Source organism: Nothoprocta perdicaria, unplaced genomic scaffold (genome assembly GCF_003342845.1).
Source record: "Nothoprocta perdicaria isolate Ctin4 unplaced genomic scaffold, notPer1 scaffold_95, whole genome shotgun sequence".
In the NCBI taxonomy this organism is placed as follows: Eukaryota; Metazoa; Chordata; class Aves; order Tinamiformes; family Tinamidae; genus Nothoprocta; species Nothoprocta perdicaria.
Genome location: NW_020456254.1, coordinates 862,936 through 882,426, shown reverse-complemented (window position 1 = coordinate 882,426; position 19,491 = coordinate 862,936).

The following is a 19,491-nucleotide window of genomic DNA, read 5'->3' as shown; positions in this document are numbered from 1 at the left end:
ATTTAAAGCGGGATTTTGGTAGCTAGCATGCTGCCCAGCTCTGTAAGGTGGCTCAGGAGGCACAAGCCAGGCAGGAATTCTGCATGTGCCTCTTTGGGTGCTGGTCGGTGCCTCCTGCTCCCACTTTCAAGGCCGTGCAGGTCAAGTGTTATTTATGTGTGAAATACTAAGTGGATGTGCAAAGAAAACTAATTTGTCAGTGTTTTTGGGAGAGAAAGGGATGACTTGAATGTTGGGTGTCAGAAGTGCTCCCCAGCCTCCCCCAATCAAAGCCAAAGTGAGAAGAGACTCTAATGAGTCTGGCACTTTTTACATGCTTATTTTTAGCTAATCTGACTAGCTGGCCACACAGTGCACAAACCAAAACATTTGTGTGTCAGGTGAACCAGCTGAGAAGAAGTTTGGCTATGCCAAAAAAAGATGGTTACAACATAGGGCAACTTCAATCCAAGCCAAGCACTAAAGGAGACTGTGTGTCTCAGGTCCTGGGCGCCAGATTGTCATAGATAACAGTTTGCTTAGCTCTATCTTTTTATATCTGTGTGTACATATTTGTGCATACATGCATATATATGTATTATGAATATGTATATGTGTATATATGCACATACATAATATTGCAACCTACATATGAAGAGCTCAGTGTATCTTGCTGGGGTGTAAATGTGTTTGCACTGGCCTTCCCGGACATTTCACATCATATTAAAGTTTAAGAGGCTGATTTAAGTCAGCTGAGTTTGGTGATAATTGGACAGCAATTTTGCAGCTCCAGTATGACATATATTTCAATTACAGGGGAAGGAAATCAGAGCGAGCATTTTATTTTACTCATTACTGCAAGCCATAAGGGACCATTAGATTTCCCAAGCTCTTGGAGGTTTTGAAATTCTCTCTTCAGCAGTTTCTGCCTCATAACCTGTGTAAATTTCACCCTCAAAAGCTCAGTTTTCCACACACAGAATATTTTTGAGTTTTCAGTGGAGCAGTGTTAATGTGCTGCTTGGCCTATGCAGGATGAAATGAAAAAACAATAGATTTTTAAAAAGCAAATCTTTAAAAACAATGAGATGTTCCCAGATGCTGGTGGGAGCAGGATGAGGCCCACAGACATTTTTTATGCTGAAAATTTTAAGTACAATCTTTGATAGCTTGCATTTGGGGTGCACTTAAATAATTTTGTTTTTCTGGACTAACTGTTTAAAAAAAAAAAAAAAGAGAGCAAATCCAGGAACTTTGAGTTTAATAATCCAATCCTGGTTCCAGTAAAATTAGGGAGATACCTCTAAAATTCCCAGAGACAGAAATAATAGAGTATTTAAGAGATCACGACTTCAGAATTCAGGACTTGGTGGGGCCTGCTCAGCTCTGCCTCTGCTGCTCCAGCCTGCTCCTTACAGACGCAGCAGCAGTGGTGTTTGCCAAGGGACATTACTTGCCCAGCTGGCCTTCTTCTCTGCAAGTCAGTCCCATCCTCATTCCTACAGCACTAAGCACTGCTTTTAATTATGAGACTGTGATGAAGGAAAGTAAATGTTAGTCTCAGGATTGCTCATGAACAACCCTCCTGGAATAATAGTGCCTGGTCTTGGTGCAAGCTTTGCTGGTTTGACCAAATGAAGCCCTTTCTACTCTACGGGGTTTTCTTAGAAACAGGAACGTAATAAATGTGCAATATTGAACAAGTCTGTTCTGGCACAGTGTTTGTGTGAATAAGCGTTTGTGCTCAAGCTAGTGGAACCTATGGGATTCACACGCATCAGAAAGTCCATCTGCCACTCAAATATTTGCAAATACTGAGTCATGTGGCCCCACAAATAACAACAAGCCATCCTGGTTGCTTTCATTGAGGAAAATCATTATGAATCACTGTGTACCATGGGCCCAATCCAACAACCACCAGGAGTCTTTCCACGACTTCAAATGGGCATGGAGCTGAGCTCTGTTTGCTCAGCTTTATTCGGTGCACCCCTTGCTTTCATATCGCATGATTAAATAATAGCATTTATCAGGTGAGAAAGAATGTCCTACAGCAGCCAAGAGTGGGCAAATGTCATCTCCTGATTGCGTGCGTGCAGCTCCCACTGATGTCAGTAGGGTTATGTATGGGCAAAATGAGGTCAGGCTGCGTTGTCCTACTTTACGTGCCCTGTGGTATTGTACTCAATTAAGTTTGTCTCCCAGGACGCAGTTTCTCTCCCACTTAAGTCACCAGGAACTTTGTCACGTTGTAGAAGAAGGTATGAAATATTAGTCTTTGATCTAGAGTGCAATAATGTAAGTTTAACTCATGTATTAACTTGTAAAGCTGCCACTAAAGGAGACTTAAACTCCCTAGACAAAAATAAACACCATGAAATCCATGTATGTTGTATCTCCAGGAGAACTTAGCAGCTTTGCAGACTCATTCACAAACTTGCAGAACATGATGGTCTCAGCAAGAGCTTCTTCCCCAGCCATCAGAGCTCCTTGTCTGCTGTCCAAAAGTTCCCCATGTGGTCTCACAGAGAGATGCTGAATATTGTGGACAATATTTTGAGGCAGGGCAGGAGATTCAGCTATGTCTTCTTGTGCAGATGCTCACATGCTGGACTACTTGAAAATATTAACCACTGGTCATGAAGCAAAATTGTAAAGAGGAATGCCAGGTGAAGGAGAAAGAAATAAAAATCACTCAGTACTTAAAAGTCTTGTGTCACCAGAAGGATGTTACGCTTCAAGTGATCCCTGGTTCAGTTCCAGATATCTTTCGGTCTTGAGCAAGTAGCTTGTTCTCTTTTTGCCATCACTAGAGATGTGCAGAACACTCTTAGGATAATTTTCCAAGTGGATCTGAGTGGACTAGATGACTAGAAACATAGTGATTCAGATATCATCTGTAGCCTTCTGTGTCACTGAGAGGGATCCCTTCGGCTGATATGTTTTGAGGCCTAAGGAAGACTCAGAACTGCCATGCGTTGGCCTATCTTTAAATAGCATCCTGTTTGAAAGCTTCTTCATTTGTATGATAGTTAAATTATAACTATTATTATTATTTAATATCTCACAGTTCTCAGCACTAGGCATCTTTAATTCACAGAATTCACAGAATTCACAGAATATTTAAGGTTGGAAGGGACCTCTACAGATCATCTAGTCCAACCTTCCTGCTCAAGCAGGCACACCTACAGCATGTGGCACAGGGTGGCATCCAGGCGGGTTTTGAAGACCTCTAGAGTAGGAGACTCCACAACCTCCCTGGGCAGCCTGTTCTACTGCTCTGTCACCCTAACAGTAAAGAAGTTGCTCCTCACCTGGAGATGGAACTTCTTATGCTTCAGCTTGTGGCCATTACCCCTCGTCCTGTCGCTGGCCACCAGTGAGAACAGCCGTCCCCTTCCTCCCTGCATTCTCCCTTCCTGAACTTATACATATTAATCATATCCCCTCTGAGCCGTCTCTTCTCCAGAGAAAACAGGCCCAGCTCACTCAGCCTCTCTTCATACGAGAGATGTTCCATTCCCTTAATCATCCTGGTTGCCCTTCTCTGGACCCTCTCCAGAAGCTCCACGTCCCTCTTATACTGGGGAGCCCAGAACTGCACACAGTACTCCAGGTGCGGCCTCACCAGAGCTGAGTAGAGGGGCAGAATCACCTCCCTTGACCTGCTGGCAACGCTCCTCCTGATGCAGGCCAGGATCCCATTGGCCTTCTTGGCCACGAGGGCACACTGCTCACTCATGGTTAACTTGGTGTCAACCAGGACTCCCAGGTCCCTCTCCGTGGAGGTGCTTTCCAGCAGGTCGAGCCCTAATCTGTCCTGATGCCTGGGGTTATTCCTCCCCAGGTGCAGGACCCTGCACTTGTCCTTATTGAACCTCATGAGGTTCCTCTCTGCCCAACTCACCAGCCTGTCCAGGTCCCTCTGGAACCTGGACATTTATATTTATACAGAATATAAATGTGTTATATTATATTTAAACATAATATAAGCTTATTTTAGACTTTTGAATGTGTGTCTCTTAGTAAAGTTAATGGGGCCAGGAGAGCAGTTTGGTTTGTCACGAAGTAGGCTAGCTGTAGTCTGCACTGCCTAGCTGTAGGGATCTAGGATAACATGAGGTCTGTGGACTATAACGGGACCTGAGACGCCAAAGATCATGTAAACACCTGCACTGGTGCCTAAATAAATATATCCTAACTTGGGGCCAGAATGGTCACTTCAGCCCTCTGATTTCTATGGCGATTTCCTATAGTCTAGTTTCCCGCAGTACAGAAAGACATAGCTTTCTGCAGCTCTGTAAAGAGGCCAAGTGTTGACAAATTCACCCTTCCAACTGTGTCCAGAGCCATGACTTGGCATAGTCAGGAGAGAGAGTTTTCTCAGGGCCTAGTCCTCTGCTGCAGGATGAGCTGGTCAGGACTTCAGAAGCACCACAAAACCTCAGCACCTTTCCTGCCAAGCGCGGTGCACGCCTGTTCAGCCTTGCCTTAGCCGGGATAAACACAGTGCACGTACCGTGTAGTTAATTAAAACTATTCCCTCTCCGTTTTCCCCTAGGGGGAAGGAAGGGAGAAAAGATAGAACCACATGGGAGAAGTGTTAGTCATGTTGCTCAGTGTGATCTAGAGGGGGGCGTACAAGACGGTGGAGAAGAAAGCTGCCAAGGTCTGAGAGAGCACCATGGAGAGCTGGCTCTGAAAAGAAGGTTCTCTTAAACTTTGTGCTGTCCAAGAGAAGCGGTGGTGAGTTCCTGGAGAAAATGGAGATAGCACACTTTCCAAAGTGAGAAGATATGAAAGCCTACTACTGACACTTGCTTCAGATTTCCTTAAGGAGCAGGGGGGTTCGACTAGATGACTTCTGAGGTCCCTTCCAACCTTAAGCATTCTATGATTCTACGATTCTAATGTTTTGAACCTTTGGGGATCTTGGGGTTCCTCTGTCCTCCAGACATCCAGCTCTTGGACAAATGAAAGAGAAGACAAAGAGAAGCCCCAGACTTCTCAAACTGAGGCATCTACAGGACACTGCTGGACTTGTACCCTGGCGCGCTTGCTGATGGCTCAGTCTCCATGACTCAGCTCTGGATTTGGGAGCCTTCCCAGGCTTCAGAAGCAGAACAAGAACAGCCTAGAGCTCTCCTGTGCACTGCTCCTCCTGAGCCAGCAGGACCCAATTACTCATGGAGACGGAGACATCAGGAAGTTGCTCTGGTCTTTAGTTTGCGGTGTGTGGACGCAAAAAGACTCGTCCAGGGAAAGCAAATACGCTGGTCTGTGTTCTCAGTTGCACATGGGGTTGTTTTCCTCCTCTGTGGGAGAGGCACCAGGCTCAATTCCCAAGCACCAGAGCAGGCATTCTCCATCGGGAATGCAGGACAGGAGACAAACTCTTCAATGTGCTGTTCATGTTGGACCTGCTCAGGTTAGCCAGAATTGAGCTTTTGTCAGCCACTGAGACAGTGGAGCTGCCATGGGAAGAACCACAGCTCAGACCTGCTGATGCTGATGGGACCGTCCTGGGTCACCAGTTCCTCCAGCAGCTTCCAGCAGATGTCCAGCAGGCTACAAGGTGCAGAAGGAAAGGTCTTGTCTGGTGGGACCTTGTTGGTAAAGGCCTTGGCCATGGCAGAGCTGTTGTTAGAAGGAGAAGTCAACATAACACTGCAGGAGAGGACCAAACAAAGCCCAAGGGATCCTGCTTACCTAGATAAGATCCCAGAGGCATCTTATTCCTTACCCTGCGACAGGGTCTGTGAGGAAGCTACACAAGCAGCAGTAAAGCAAAACGTGAATATTCTGATTGCTCTTTGCAATGGGCAGGACATCTGCACATCAGTTTTCAACTGAAATCAAGACTCAAATGCACATATAAATATTATTTTACCTCTGTGTATAACAGAATAGGCAGCAAAATTGAAAAAAAAATAAGTTCAGATTTATTCATAAGAACTATTCTTTTCCTATTTATAGGAACCCTGACAGGACAAAACCATTTATTGAGGGATAAATAATTACATCTGTTATGCTGAGTATCAAACCCAGTGGAAGCTGTTTCATATTAAGAAAGAAACACAGGGCCAAATTTCCTCTTGATGAATATAGGCACAGCTTTCTGAACTTCCTCAAAGTTTCACCCTTTGCACCAAAATCAAATTTAGCCCAAGCAATTTGTATAAACAAGCATTATACAGGTACAAGGAAAGCCTGCTTTTACCAAATATCCTTCTGAAAAAGAAGAAAAAGAAAAAAAAAAAACAGAAACAACCCCCCAGATCTTTTAGGATTCTCTTCTTTTGGTGGAATCAAAGTGACCTCTAGTGATTCAGTGCTAACCATGCAGCTCTGTGGCTACAAAGCACTGAGCACGATTGGTGCAATGATATGACGGTATCTCCTCTGGTTTAAATGTGATCAATACTTGATTAAAGCTAAATTACAGCAATTAGTGATTGTTACAACAACCATCTTTACAATTCAAGCTTAAAATATTTTCCTCAAATTTACTGTTTCTCTTCGTGCAAGTCTGACGCTGTTAAAAGAAGCGGATTGTTTTTATTAGATCATTAAAAATAAGCAACACAATGGATTTATTAGTAACTTATCTTCCATGTGTCTTCTGGCACTTGTGCCGTGCTGTTCTTTGGGAATAGGCAGGGTAGGAAGCCCATTATCTCTGTGATTTAACTCATTTCTTCCCATTTTTTGGAACGGTCACAGACCCATCACAAAATGATTACCAGTTGTCCAAAACCATCAGGCTTAATTTAAAAAAAAAAAAAAAAATAGAGAGAGGATATTATAAGCTGTGTGGAAAATTAAGAATATATCAGCCAAATTATGTCAGTTTGCCATAAAAATCAATAGAATCAAGGTCTAGAAACGGGATATCACTCAGGTCAGTCCCCGGCACATAATCATTGAGATGACAATGAGGGGACCTCAGGCAGCAGCGAGATGATTGCGCGCTCCGGCCTAATATCCCCCAGGGATATTTCAGCGTTCGAGTGGGCAGCAGGAATTATCGATCCCTGGGGCACAGGAGGAAGGGAGGAGCACCAAGAAGACGCTGAGCTGTGCAGAGGCGCAGAGGGCAGATATGTCTTGTTTTATTATTTTTATTTTATTAAATACTTCTTCTGAAGGTTAGTTGTGTCAGTCTCTGAACCAGAAACAGGTGAAAACCAGGACATTGTTCCTGCAGAAAATAGGTAATCATGAGCAACAAGTTTTATTTCACACGTTTCAAGAAAGAGGCTCTCCAGCCTTCCCTTTGACCCTTTTGTTCTCCCTCTTTGTGGCCATTTCCATTGGAGACCATGGGGTTTTACACCTGGTATCCAAATCAAGAGGCAGAATGGAGGAGAAGACCGATTCCTGGCTCCCCTTGGACCAGCTCTCCCCATGGTGGAGCAAATTGTCCTTGGGGTGGTTTCCAGGGCTCCTCCAGCTTTCCCTGTAATTTGCAGGCGGCAGCGCGGCAGCCGTCGTGATGAAACTCATCCCCTTGTTGTGGTCAGCACCACTTTCATCACCCGCTTGCAGTAACGCTCCCTGTATTTTATTTATTTATTTATTTATTTTTGCCTGGATTTGTCAGCACCTTCCACTCCTAACCAGGAAGTAGCGTTTAGAACCTGTCTAAGATAAGTTTCAGAACTTCTTCTCATGGAAACAAGTCTTAGGGAACTTGGGGTGTTAGACATGCTGGGTTGTTGGGCCGCTGGGAGGTGATGGGATGCTCCAGTTTCATGGGGGTTCCTGGAGCAAAGCTTGTCTTGCTCCTGATGCCCATGGTTCTCCATCCTGGATATCCCCATGACTGGGTCCGTTTCAGCCACCAGCCTGTTATTATTTGCTGACCTCTTGTCTCACCTTAAAAGGCTGAGGAACCTCTTCTGAAGTTGGCCTTTTCCATTTGTTGACATGAAGCAACTTGAACGAGTCAAATGCGTGTGTGCTTGTCCAGGGCTGAGGAAGAAGCCAGAGAGCACGTGAACATCACTGAGCAGTGAACCCGGCCACCAAACCACAACTATGTGGGGCCTGAATTCTCTTTTAAACCAGATACCCTTATTAACATCAAATCCAAAAATTGTCTTTCTGAATTTTGGGTCTTTTTTTTTTCCCACACAGAAAGAAACTTGCACATTTGACCAAGCAACTTGTTCTTTTTATTTTTATTTATAAAAATTATGTATTTTTAATGAAAGGCATTAACTGGAAAAAAAAATTGTCTAGAAAGAGCTACTTTCTGGTAAAGAAATGTTTCTTTATTTAAAAGCCAGAACTGTGATAATCTGAAATACTTGCACGGTCTTTGAGTCATAAACCTGAAAGCTGTAAAAGTATAATTTATTTTGTACGTGCATGCTGTGGCTTTATTTTTCCAGCTAAGGAATGAGAATACAGAAGCTGGTTTCACTTTTGTGGTCTAATGGGTCAGTGCAGATTTATCATTTTAAACATGTGGAGCCATAAATACACAACAAAACAAATTGTTGCTGTTGCTGTGATCCAAACCCCAAATTAAAAACAAATACAAATTAGAAATCCCCTTTTAAAATCTCATCTGTCTAGAGCTACTGAAATATGGTCTCGATGACAGAACTTGTTAGACTGCTTTGGAGCATAATGCTTGGACTTTTTAGAGGGTTTTTTTTTTCCCCAAATTTCTTTTTTTTTCTTTTTTCCTTTTTTTTTTTTTTTTTGTTATTATTATTTTAAATATCCTAAAATGTAGAGGTATTTTAAATTTTCTAATCCCTGGAGCCACATGTTTGCACAAACATTTCAGATTATGCTGTTTGTTTTCATGTTAGCTTCCAGCCTTCCTCGTTTGCAGAAAAGATGTGGGGAAGTGAATTGGAAATCTTGAAGAGCTGGAGGCAAATGGACAGATATTAAAAATAATAATAATAGTAATAAACCAACACTTCATTTCAAAATGACCTTGCATTTATTTCATGGTTAAGTTAGAACAGTTGAAGCTGGTATCACTGCACAAGTTGAAGGTTGCACAGGGGAATATTTAAATTGTGATGTTTGGAGATGGAGAAAAGTACAAACCAGTCATCTGCAAAATAGCTAAAAGGGTCTAATCTATCAACAAGATTATAGATTAATGTGGTTAATGTAGACTGTCCTTGAAGAGTCTTTTGAAAGAAGTGAAACATGGCGGTTGGACAGATTTTGTAGAAATTTCACTGCTCTTCGAAGAATTTTTTCCTGAAGGAACGTGAGTTTGAGCACATGTTCCTTAAAGAAGGTCCCATTAGACTTTTGGGAAATTAAAGAAATAGTGGAATACAGGAAAGAAGTTATTTGGAGAGCCCGGATAAACGAATAGTGAATGATGTGCTCCTGTAGATCCTTCCCAGCCTTCCATGGAATTTTGCTTTTCCAGCTGCGGAGTGCTGAAAACTGGTCTAGAAATGCCCAAAATTGGAGCAAATGAGGCTGGAGCCAGGAGAGGAGCTCCTGAACTCTAAGGTTGGGAGGTCCCTTCTGCCACCGTGTCCCCATCTCCCTCCACGGGGTTTCCAAGCTGAGTGAACTTCCCTGAATCCCATAGCAGAGAGCAGCGGAAAGAGCCAGTAACAAAGCGAGAGCTGCACATGGCTCCCTGGCTCCGGCAGCGCTCTGCAATCTGCCAAACATATTTTTGGGCCTAAAGGGAAAAAAAAAGAAGTTTTCAAACAAAGCCTTGTGTCACTGCAATGACAACGTCCTCCTGACGCGTGGCCCAAATGCATCTGGGCACCTGCAAGAAGCAGAGAAGCAAACGGCTGTTCCCTCTGTACCCTCGTGTGTTGTCTGAACCAATTGTTGTACCAATAAAGCACCAAAAATGCATTTATAGTTTTCTCTTTATCTTTCTTGCAGAAAACAAAACCAGACTCTAACAGCACTAGGCAGATCTCACTCCTGGAGATAAGCTGGCAAGATACTGAGCAGCAAGGAAACACTTTTTTTTTTTTTTTTGAGATTATATAGGACTAAGGGAAAATTGCCAAAAATCAGGTTTTGGAGCTTGATTTTGCATAGCACAGTACAAATAATAATAAGAAGAAAAGATGTTCTTCACCTATCTACATGAAGATGAAGCAATACAAGTATAAGTTTGTTCATTCTGCTTACGGAGGTAGGGCTTCAAAAGTGGGTGAGCTCCTCGCCATGGTTTTCTGCAGGATGCTGATCCTGAACATGGGAGGAAAAGAGGAAAAGTTGAAGGCAACCAGGGAAACTGCACCCACTACGGAAGCAGAATATTGTGTTTAATTGATTTAGAACAAGTAGCCTTGCTAGCCTCCATCCAAGTGCAGAAGGGGAATTGAGATGCAGATCTACATGTCCAGGAAGGAGGATCTTAAACACATCCATCAAGTTGGCTATTTTGGCATGGGACCAGAGAGCTGCAAAGACAGAAACTCCAACTTGCAGTATGGAGGAAGGGACCTGAAGAACAGCAGGGCAAATACCTTGATCCCAGCATCGCACAAGATGATAGGACGAGTTTTGGATGATCAAAGACAGGGAGCCAAACAGAAAATGGGAGATATTATATCAGATTGATTGGGTCAGGTTAATGTAGAATAGCTCTTTGATACAGTAAGCGATTTTATTTTTAGACAGAACAATTGATTGGAGAGGTATTTAAAAGGATTATTACTTAAGTATGTGCTACCTAAGCTGGAGAAGATGGAAATAAGTGTGAGAACTGCAGACTCGGTAAGGAAGCAGCTAAAAGTCCCTTGATAAAGCAGGTTGCAAAGAGCTTGCTACAAAAACGGAGGCAGCGGGCACATGGATTTCCCCAAGCACTGATCTCTGCACTGATCTGCTTTAATACCCCTGACAGAAATTTCAGAAGCGTGGGCTTTTCTAGTGGGTGACATGGGGGGATTTGCCATCGTTGGTACAGGAGAAGACCCAAGTGTTAGCCAGTAAGAATGAGATGACCTTAAAGACCAAAACAGTAGGAAAGTGAATAGTAAAATAAGTTTCTTGTGCCCTTAGTAAAAATGGTCATTTTTATTACAGATTGAAGTATAACAGAGGAATAATGAGGCCTACAGGCATTATCCAACCCTGGGTAACTGCTGTGGGTGCAATGTGACCCTGCAACAAGCTAACAGGATGCATCAGGTGATGTTTTTCCAACAGAACTAGGGGAAAATCTTGGGGAAAGGCCTGGAAAGAAAGGTTGCTTCCAAGGCAGATGTTCTTGGTGCCGGTGCTCAGGATGAGCGTGAGGCTGGGGATGCTGGAGGAGCAGCAGGGATCCCGGGGGAGCTGAGTCTGTGAAACAGGGGTTTGGAGACCTGTGCTCTGTGGGAAGGTCTCCTCCTTGCCTTAACGCACACCAGCACCTAGGGAGATGGTGTCTCCAGGGGAATTTCATCAAGCTGCACACAGGGGACAAGAGCTATCTCCATAGCTAATTATTTGTTGTTTCAAAGAGTCCTTAACTCCATTTAAGCATCCAAGTGCATTTTCAGGGCCAGAGAGCCTGGCCTATAGGTGCAGTCACAGGGTTAGGAGATGGGCAGATACCCAGGTCGGGATTCATGGGCCGGCTCTCCGAGTGGCTTTCTGCGTGATATTGAGCAGAATCTGTTTGTATTTGGTGCATATACCCCAATGGTGCATCAGAATCTCCCCTTTTCTCAGTTTCACTCTGGGTTAAGCAAATGACAATTAACCTGGTTCAGCTGTGAGTTAATACATTTAATCTCCAGGCGCCCTTAGCCTTGAAATTAATATCCCTAAAATACTGCTAAACGGTGCTCAAATCTCTCCCTTTAATTATGTGTCTAATGAAGCTAATTTAGAAGTACGGAGATTACACCGACGGTTTCGTGCCTCCTTCCCGCTAACAGCCAAAGAACTTTTTCCAGGCTGTGCCTCTCTGGGCACTCTGGGACCCGCTCCCCCTGCCCTGGATGCTGTGTCGGGATGCGCGGGGATGCGTGGGATGCTCGGAGCCCTTCCCGTGCTCCGAGCACCACCTGCCGACACGCTGCCTACCAGCATCCTCCCGCATCCCCTCCGCATCAGCACAGGGGATGATTCCCACCCCAAACCCTGCCTCTCCATCACAGTCCCCAATCCTGCCAAAATCCAACGCAAGCGAAGGGCAGAGAGCAGAACTTGACTAACTGGGCTTGCTAAGTAGATTCCAAGCTGGGTTACACCTCTGGTTTGGGTGGGCCAGCCTAAACCTCCAAGGCCCTTTCCAGAACCATTTGTTAAAACTGGTTCTCTCAGAATATTCTGGGGCAGAATATTCTGGGGAAGAGATGAAGCTAGTCTAAAGCTCCTACAATTTTTATTTTAATTTATTTTTATTTTTATTTTTATTTTCATTTTCATTTTCATTTTCATTTTCATTTTCATTTTCATTTCATTTTTATTTCATTTTATATTCATTTTAATTTTATATTTTAATTCTTTTCTAAATAGGGGCACAAAGACCCCCCTATAGCTGGGGCAGGACTTCTCCCCACCTCTCTGGGATGTGCACTCATAAGTGTTGGCCGGGACTTGGGCAGGCAGGAGGTGTCAGGACATCTGTGAGACTTTATTTGATTTCATGAGCTTGAGGAAAAGGAAGAGCCCCATAGGACCATTACACCCAGCATGAGCTCTTGCAGTGGGGACTGAAATCACCTCTCCTCATGGTTCTCGGAGGTTGGCAGCAGTCCCTAGCTCTGTCCTTAGCAGTCCTAAGGTCTGTCTGTCACTTGAGCGCATGTTCCCTTAAGATGGGCTCACCAGAGTGAAACAATCTAAAAACTTTTGTGAAGTTTGGCTTCTTTGTTTGTTTGTTTTTTGAGTTTTCACCATGGGTATCTTCACGCTTTTGCTCAGGAGACCCAACTGAAGAGAGCCCATGGGGCCCTTCTGCTGCCAGTTCTGAAGAGTTAAAAACCCAGGGGGTTTGAAAAACTCCATGGGGATTTTTTCGCTTGTTTTTAGATTTGTAATTTTTCAGATTTCTCCCCCTCAGTATTTTGACTCCATGGACCTTTGACTGAAAGCCTGATGTCAGAAACGTGATTGTGGAAGAAAGCACATGCTGCAGGACAAGACTGATGCAGAGTATTTCTATGGTCAGTAAATTTCCCACCTTCACTTCCCCATTCCCACCGGGGCAGAAGGAAATGCCAGGTAAGAGCTCCCGGGGGCAGAGGATGCTCTGAGGACGTGTTGCAGCTGCTGCTCTCTCCACGCTTGGCAAAGATGTGCCCTCCTATGAAGACCTCAGGTATTGACCAAGGAGATGGGGCCTTCTGGCAGGGAAACCTGTCAAAATCAACAGCTCTGCTTTTGGAGAATTGTGGTTCTCTGCTTACCAGACAGTTTTTGAGAGCCTGGCTTGTCCACAAGGCCGTGACACTCCTGTCACTGCATGGTGGCCCCAAGGATCCCTTCTTGTGGTGGCAGCAAGGTCTCTAGTGCTCCGCCACACGGCCTGCACTTACCCATTTCCTTCTGGGAATAAAGTGGAAAGCAGCTAAATAGCAGGAAATATCCACACCAGGTCATATTAGTAACATTTAACATGCTTTAGCTGGCACACAAGCCACAAGTTCACTGTAAATAGTGGCAATCTGCCTCTTTTTCTTTTTTTTTTTTTTTTTCTCCCCATACCCCCCTAAATGGTCTATAAAAAGAACCTCGGTGGTTTTCCTGGGATAATCACAACTGAAATCCTTTATTTGCTCACTGCAGGAGCCAAAAATCATTTTCACAGGAAAAAAAGGGGAGGTTAGATCCTCCTGCACCTCTTCGCAGTAGCCAACATGAGGCTCTGAAATAGGAAGTGCTCAGGGACATGCGGCAGCTTTAGTCCACAAGGCAAGAAATATTCTGGCTCTGGGCTCTCCCCTGCAAGAGGATTGGGGATGTTGAGGTATTGAACCTCCAGGGGAGCTGAGAGGATCTGCTGAGTCACCAAAGGACACCACCATATATGAGAAAAAATGGGATAGGACAAGGGGTAATAGGTACAAATTAGAACCCAGGCAGTTCCGTCTCCATGTGAGGAAGAACTTCTTCCCTGTGAGGGTGCCAGAGCCCTGGAACAGGCTGCCCAGGGCGGCTGTGGAGTCTCCTCTGGAGGTCTCCAGACCCGCCTGGATGCCGCCCTGTGCCCCGTGCTCTGGGTGTCCCTGCTGGAGCAGGGGGTTGGACTAGATGATCTCCAGAGGTCCCTTCCAACCTCAGCCATTCTGGGATTCTAAGAAGCCACGAGGTTGGCAGAAAACTGCTCTAAATGACCAGCCCTCCTCCCCACAGCCTTCATCACCATCATCATTCGCACTGTGGGGACCCACGTCACCCCTCCTAGAGCAGGGGATCATTTCTTGTCAGCTGGGCTCAGCCACAGACCCACAAGCAGCTGGGGACATAGAGCCACTTAGCCTCACTCACCACAGCGATGGCCTGGCAGCTGCTGCACGTTTCACGTGTGTGCTACCGTTTCCCCCATAAAGTTCCTTAAAAATCATAAAAAAAATGATGGGGGAGAGGGGGGGGAGGAGAGGAACGGAAGTGGCTAAGAGGGAAGGCACTGGGAGTTCAAAATCGAGACAGGGTTTCATGCCCCCCGCTGTCTGGAGTGCCCTGATTGCGGCTCCGGCTGATGAGGATGATTACTCGCTTCTTGCTCCTCGCTCCCATTAAAGTGCATCATTCCATTGGATACGGCTGATTAACAGTTGTACAGGGAAGATCTGGGGAAAAAAATGTATCTTCCATGTCTTGAGTTGATTCATGAATATTCCTGACCTTCAAGAAGGAAAACAGGCCCCTTCAATAAACTAGCCCCTTCATACAATCTGAAAGATTTGAAGCCGTAGGAACAAAGTGGGGATCCCTTTTCAGAGGAGCCAGTTTTTGACAAACTTTGAGCTGGAGAATATAGAATGAAACGATCACCTAAAATACTCCCTAAATACATATTCACACGGGGCCTTTCTTAAGGCTGAGAAAGTAGCTGACTTGGCCACTCTATCTGAAGCCCAGCACTAACTCTCGATAAAATACACACTAATATTTCAATTTGGGAAGTGCTTGCCCTTCCCCTCTAAAATGCCATGCTTTTTTTTCTCATGGTTCATCATATCCACAGGTCACCAGCTGCAATTAACTCACTGCTCTTCCCTCTTCTTTCTTCTCCGCAGCTCTCAGCTGAGAACAAAAGACGTCGCTTATTAGTACCCGACCACACGCGCTGGCACTTCGCAAGATTAAATTCCCTCTCGCTTCTATTACCACAATTCTCCAGCTCAGGCAATTTCTGTAAAATATTCGGGCCCTCCCCCTAGGCCTCCCTCTCGCATCGCCCACCACGCTCCATGAGCACACTCTGCTCCTCAGGCCCAAATCACTACATGTTAATTAAGGTCAATCAGGGCCCATCTTTGAAGCACTCCATTAGAATTTTATTTTGCAGGTTTACTTGTGCCTCTGGTCACTACTTTATTTCTGCCCCTCAAACAGCTTCTAGCCTCATTGACGTCCTCCACAGTTTTGCTTTTGCCAGCTTCTGGGGGACTTTTTTTCCCCTCTTAATTCTCCAAACACCCTACTGCATGGATACTATATGCAGCTTTAATTAAAAATCATAATTTTATTGTCTAAAAGTAAATATTGGAGTCTGTCTGACTTGTGTTGTTAGGGAGGTTGCTAACCTGCTGTTCAGTTGTGCATCGGCTTGACAAAACCACAATTGATCCCCCAAAGACTGCAGGCTGATGGAGGCAGAGCACAAGGGACCCGAGATGCTGGTTGTGGAAGGGCTTTGTCAATGTTCACTTTTGCTTCCAGGTTGCTGTGGAGAATTGCAGGTGGGATATTGTAACTGGGAGGTAACTGTTGTTACCTTTTCAATTTGTGGTTTTGTTCTGGATTTATTTGGAAAAAAATATACAGTAAACATGGTTATGGGCATGTCCTTTTAACACATAAATAAAAGATTTGTGAATGCTACACGGATGCGGGTGACTTTCCAAGGGGGACGCACGGCCGGTCGCTCTCGTGGCCCAGGTGAGGGCTGGGGGATTCGCGTGCCCCTCCTTGCTCCCAGCCAGGCCTCGAGGCCAGGAGCTCCCCACAGCGCCGCTAACGCTCCTCTGGGAACAGGGCCGCTGGATCCCACGCGGTCGATTCAACCACACGAGCTGGTTTTCATTTGCTGGACTACCAGGGTGCTAGAGTGATTTATTGCACCTGATTCCATTAGGAGATTCAGCAAATTACTAAAAAAAGGCTACAAAGAGCAAGGGTGCCACCTTGCTGTCCGCTATCTTTATTCACGTGCTTCCCCTGGGGCCACCTTAGCACAACCACCCAGGACAGAGATGGTCCTCATCTGCTGACCCACCAGACCCCCACGTGAGCTGCTGCTGTGGAACTGGGGCCTGGAGAAGCTGCCACGGCAGAATACGCGAACTCTGGGGACAAACCTAAAGTTCAAGCTGTATCTCAAAGGACAACAAAGGAACCACTGAGAAAGAGAGAAACTTTTATTGACAAACTGTGATTACAATAAATACATTTATTTACATATTGACATTTTAAACACAGCATTACATGTAAAAAGAGCTGTACATGAGGTAGATTTTTTCCGTTCCAATTTTTACATCCTTTCAAGTAGGCACTACAGAAAGATTTCTTATGCAAGTGGAAGGGCTTGGGATTGCGATACAGTCACGGAATAAGAGGAAAACAACTTGTGCAGATGATGCTGTAGGTAACATGAGGCAGGCGAACCACCAGTGGAGTCAGTATGATACAGTCGGCTCTTGAATTTATATTCTGAACTGCCAGCAAACAAACTCAGTAGTCCAGATTAGAGCAATACACTTTGAGAGAGCCTCAAAATACCCAAATAAATACAGCGTTTAGGACTTTACAGGTTAGGAAGGATCACACTCAGTAATAGTAATAGAGGTAGAATTGTGTTGACAGTGCTCGTGTTTCTAAGTGGCAATAAAAAAAGTGCTAGTGCTACCACTGAATTCAAGAACAGAACGCCTGGGAAAGCAAAGAGGAGAAAACATTTGTTAATCCTGTTTCTCCTGGCTGGCCACAAATGCTAGAACATGTATGGAAAATGCTGTAACTCTCCAACATGGGAAAAACTGCAAAGCAAAATGGTTAAGAAATGGTATTTCTGAGGGCTTTGAGAAGAGCATCTCCACCTACGGTCTGGGACCTGTTAAAAGCGACCTCAACTTCATACACTACAAAGGCTGCAAAGAAAAATAAGGTATTATATATTCTGGCATTAAAGAACTAACCTTTAGGTATCCTCAAAATAACTACCAGTGAAAACGGGACAGAAAATACAGCAAAAAGGGTCAATGCTATGGACTCACACAAGGAAAATGCGTGGGGAGATAAATGAGGAGTCAAAATTGCAAGAGAGCAGCAAGGATAAAAATATCCTTGCAGGGAATGAAAAAAATGGGGCAACGAGATGGAAATGTGGTAAAACACAGAGAAAAACAGAAAAAAGGCCAAAGAGAGAGAGAGAGAGAAAAAAGAGAGAACATTGACCTGTTCTAGAGATACTTTGTACCAATCTAAAAACCTGCATGTAGAAGATGAGCTGTGGATAAATTAGAGTTAGTGCCTTGTCTTTGCTGCAGCTGTAAGCGGAAAACGGGGATTAACTGGAGAAGTTTCACCGCCTGAAATAAAAAATCCTGCAAAAAAAAGTGTTATTATATGCACAAAACAAGGTTTCAAAGGCAGCCTGACAGACAGTTAGACACGATAATAAAACCCATTAGATGTATACAAAGAAATCCTGACCCACTGAATGAACACAACGTTAACATTACACAAACAGAGCAGCAGTTTAAATTGTGATCTTCCAGAGAAGTAAATACCAGATTGCAATACAGCTACACTTAACTGTACACAGGCTCCTTTACTAAAATATGCTTAATAAGTGATAACGCTTAAAATGATTCACTTGGTAAAAATCAGTTAACCTGAGTGCTGTTATATTTTAAAAAAATAAGTGTAACCTGCTGAAAAATGGAGTATGTACAAGGCCCATTTCCAGTTAGAAAAGGGTGTCCAACCAAGAAGTGAGAAAGCAACGTAAGCCCCTAAGAGCCCCAGTGAGATCAACCTGCCCTTTGAGCTGTTCTCGTGCAGTGGGGACTGGACTTTCCACCAAAACAAGCACGGAAATAGAAAACGGAGGCTTAAAAAAACAAAAGTAAAAATAAAATTAAAAAATAAAAAAAGCTCTGCAAAAAGCAGTGATAAAAGGAACAAAATGATCCTTCCCAACCGTATTATACCAGAAGATGGTATACGCAGGGATTCAATATGAATCAGTGTTTTTGTACACAAGGCCCTGTGCTCATGTGGATAACAACTCAGCTTCACGAGTAGAAATTAGGTTACAAAAACCTTACAGAAAATCCTTAGGATTTCAGACTAGTTTAAGAGAAAATACTTCTAGTATTAACGATTATGAAATACTTAGTATTTAAGGCACGATTTAAAGTGACATTGAAACAAAAGCCCAACGTTACCCCGAATGATCTGTATAATCTAGCTAACCTGCTGCACTCTGGTCAGCACGTTTCCTTCACGTTTGTTTCTTGCCCAAGGTGCTGCTAAAAAATGAAAACAAAAAGCACCAAAAAGAGTAATAATAAAAAAAGATTTGTGCTGATAAGACCCCAAAAATGCCTTTTTGACAGCAAACATGAGAGCCTGGTTTCATCTTTGAGTATTGCTGCCCATGTAACACACGCGGGAGGGACAGAACAGCACAGAGCTCAGCGGGCAGATCCAGCAGGTCTCCAGAATAAGGTAAAGAGACAAAATCCCCCCAAAATGGAACCTTCCCCCCCCCAACCCCCAGCTCCCCGAGGGCAGCACAGTCACACACACATGCACACGCACCAGCTGCTGGGGCAGCTTCCTGCACACTGAACAACTTAAAGCTCCATAAATAGGAAACACGTTTAAAATTGGGAAAAACAAAACAAAAAAGAAATAAAACCCAGTATCAAATCAAAGGATTTTTCTTAGCCCAAGTCTTTAGACCATGTTGAGAGAAAGCTGGGAGGACCCTCAAGGCACAGGCACTCTGGAATAACCTACAGTTGTGCCAAAGGCACCTCAGCTACAGGCCTGCGGCAGGGAGCTAACGTGACAGCACCTGACTGCTCGGGGCACCTGGTATTTTAATGGCTGGAAGGACTTTGGGCAGGAATTTGGAAATCTGCAGTGAATTTTCAGAAATAAACGGGGGAATGAACTGCGTATCTGAAGATGTTTTTGCCAACGGGGTGTCAGGGTTCAGTCTCTGCTGCTGAAGTCAATTTGGAGCCATTGGCGGGACAAGAGCAACTTCCCTCTTCAGTTTATTCCCTACCCTACTTTAAAGGGCAACATTTGCTCCTGCAGCTACGAAGGTACTGGGTCCTCCCTCTGCCTAGTGACAATTTCACTGAGCTTTTCCAACAGTTT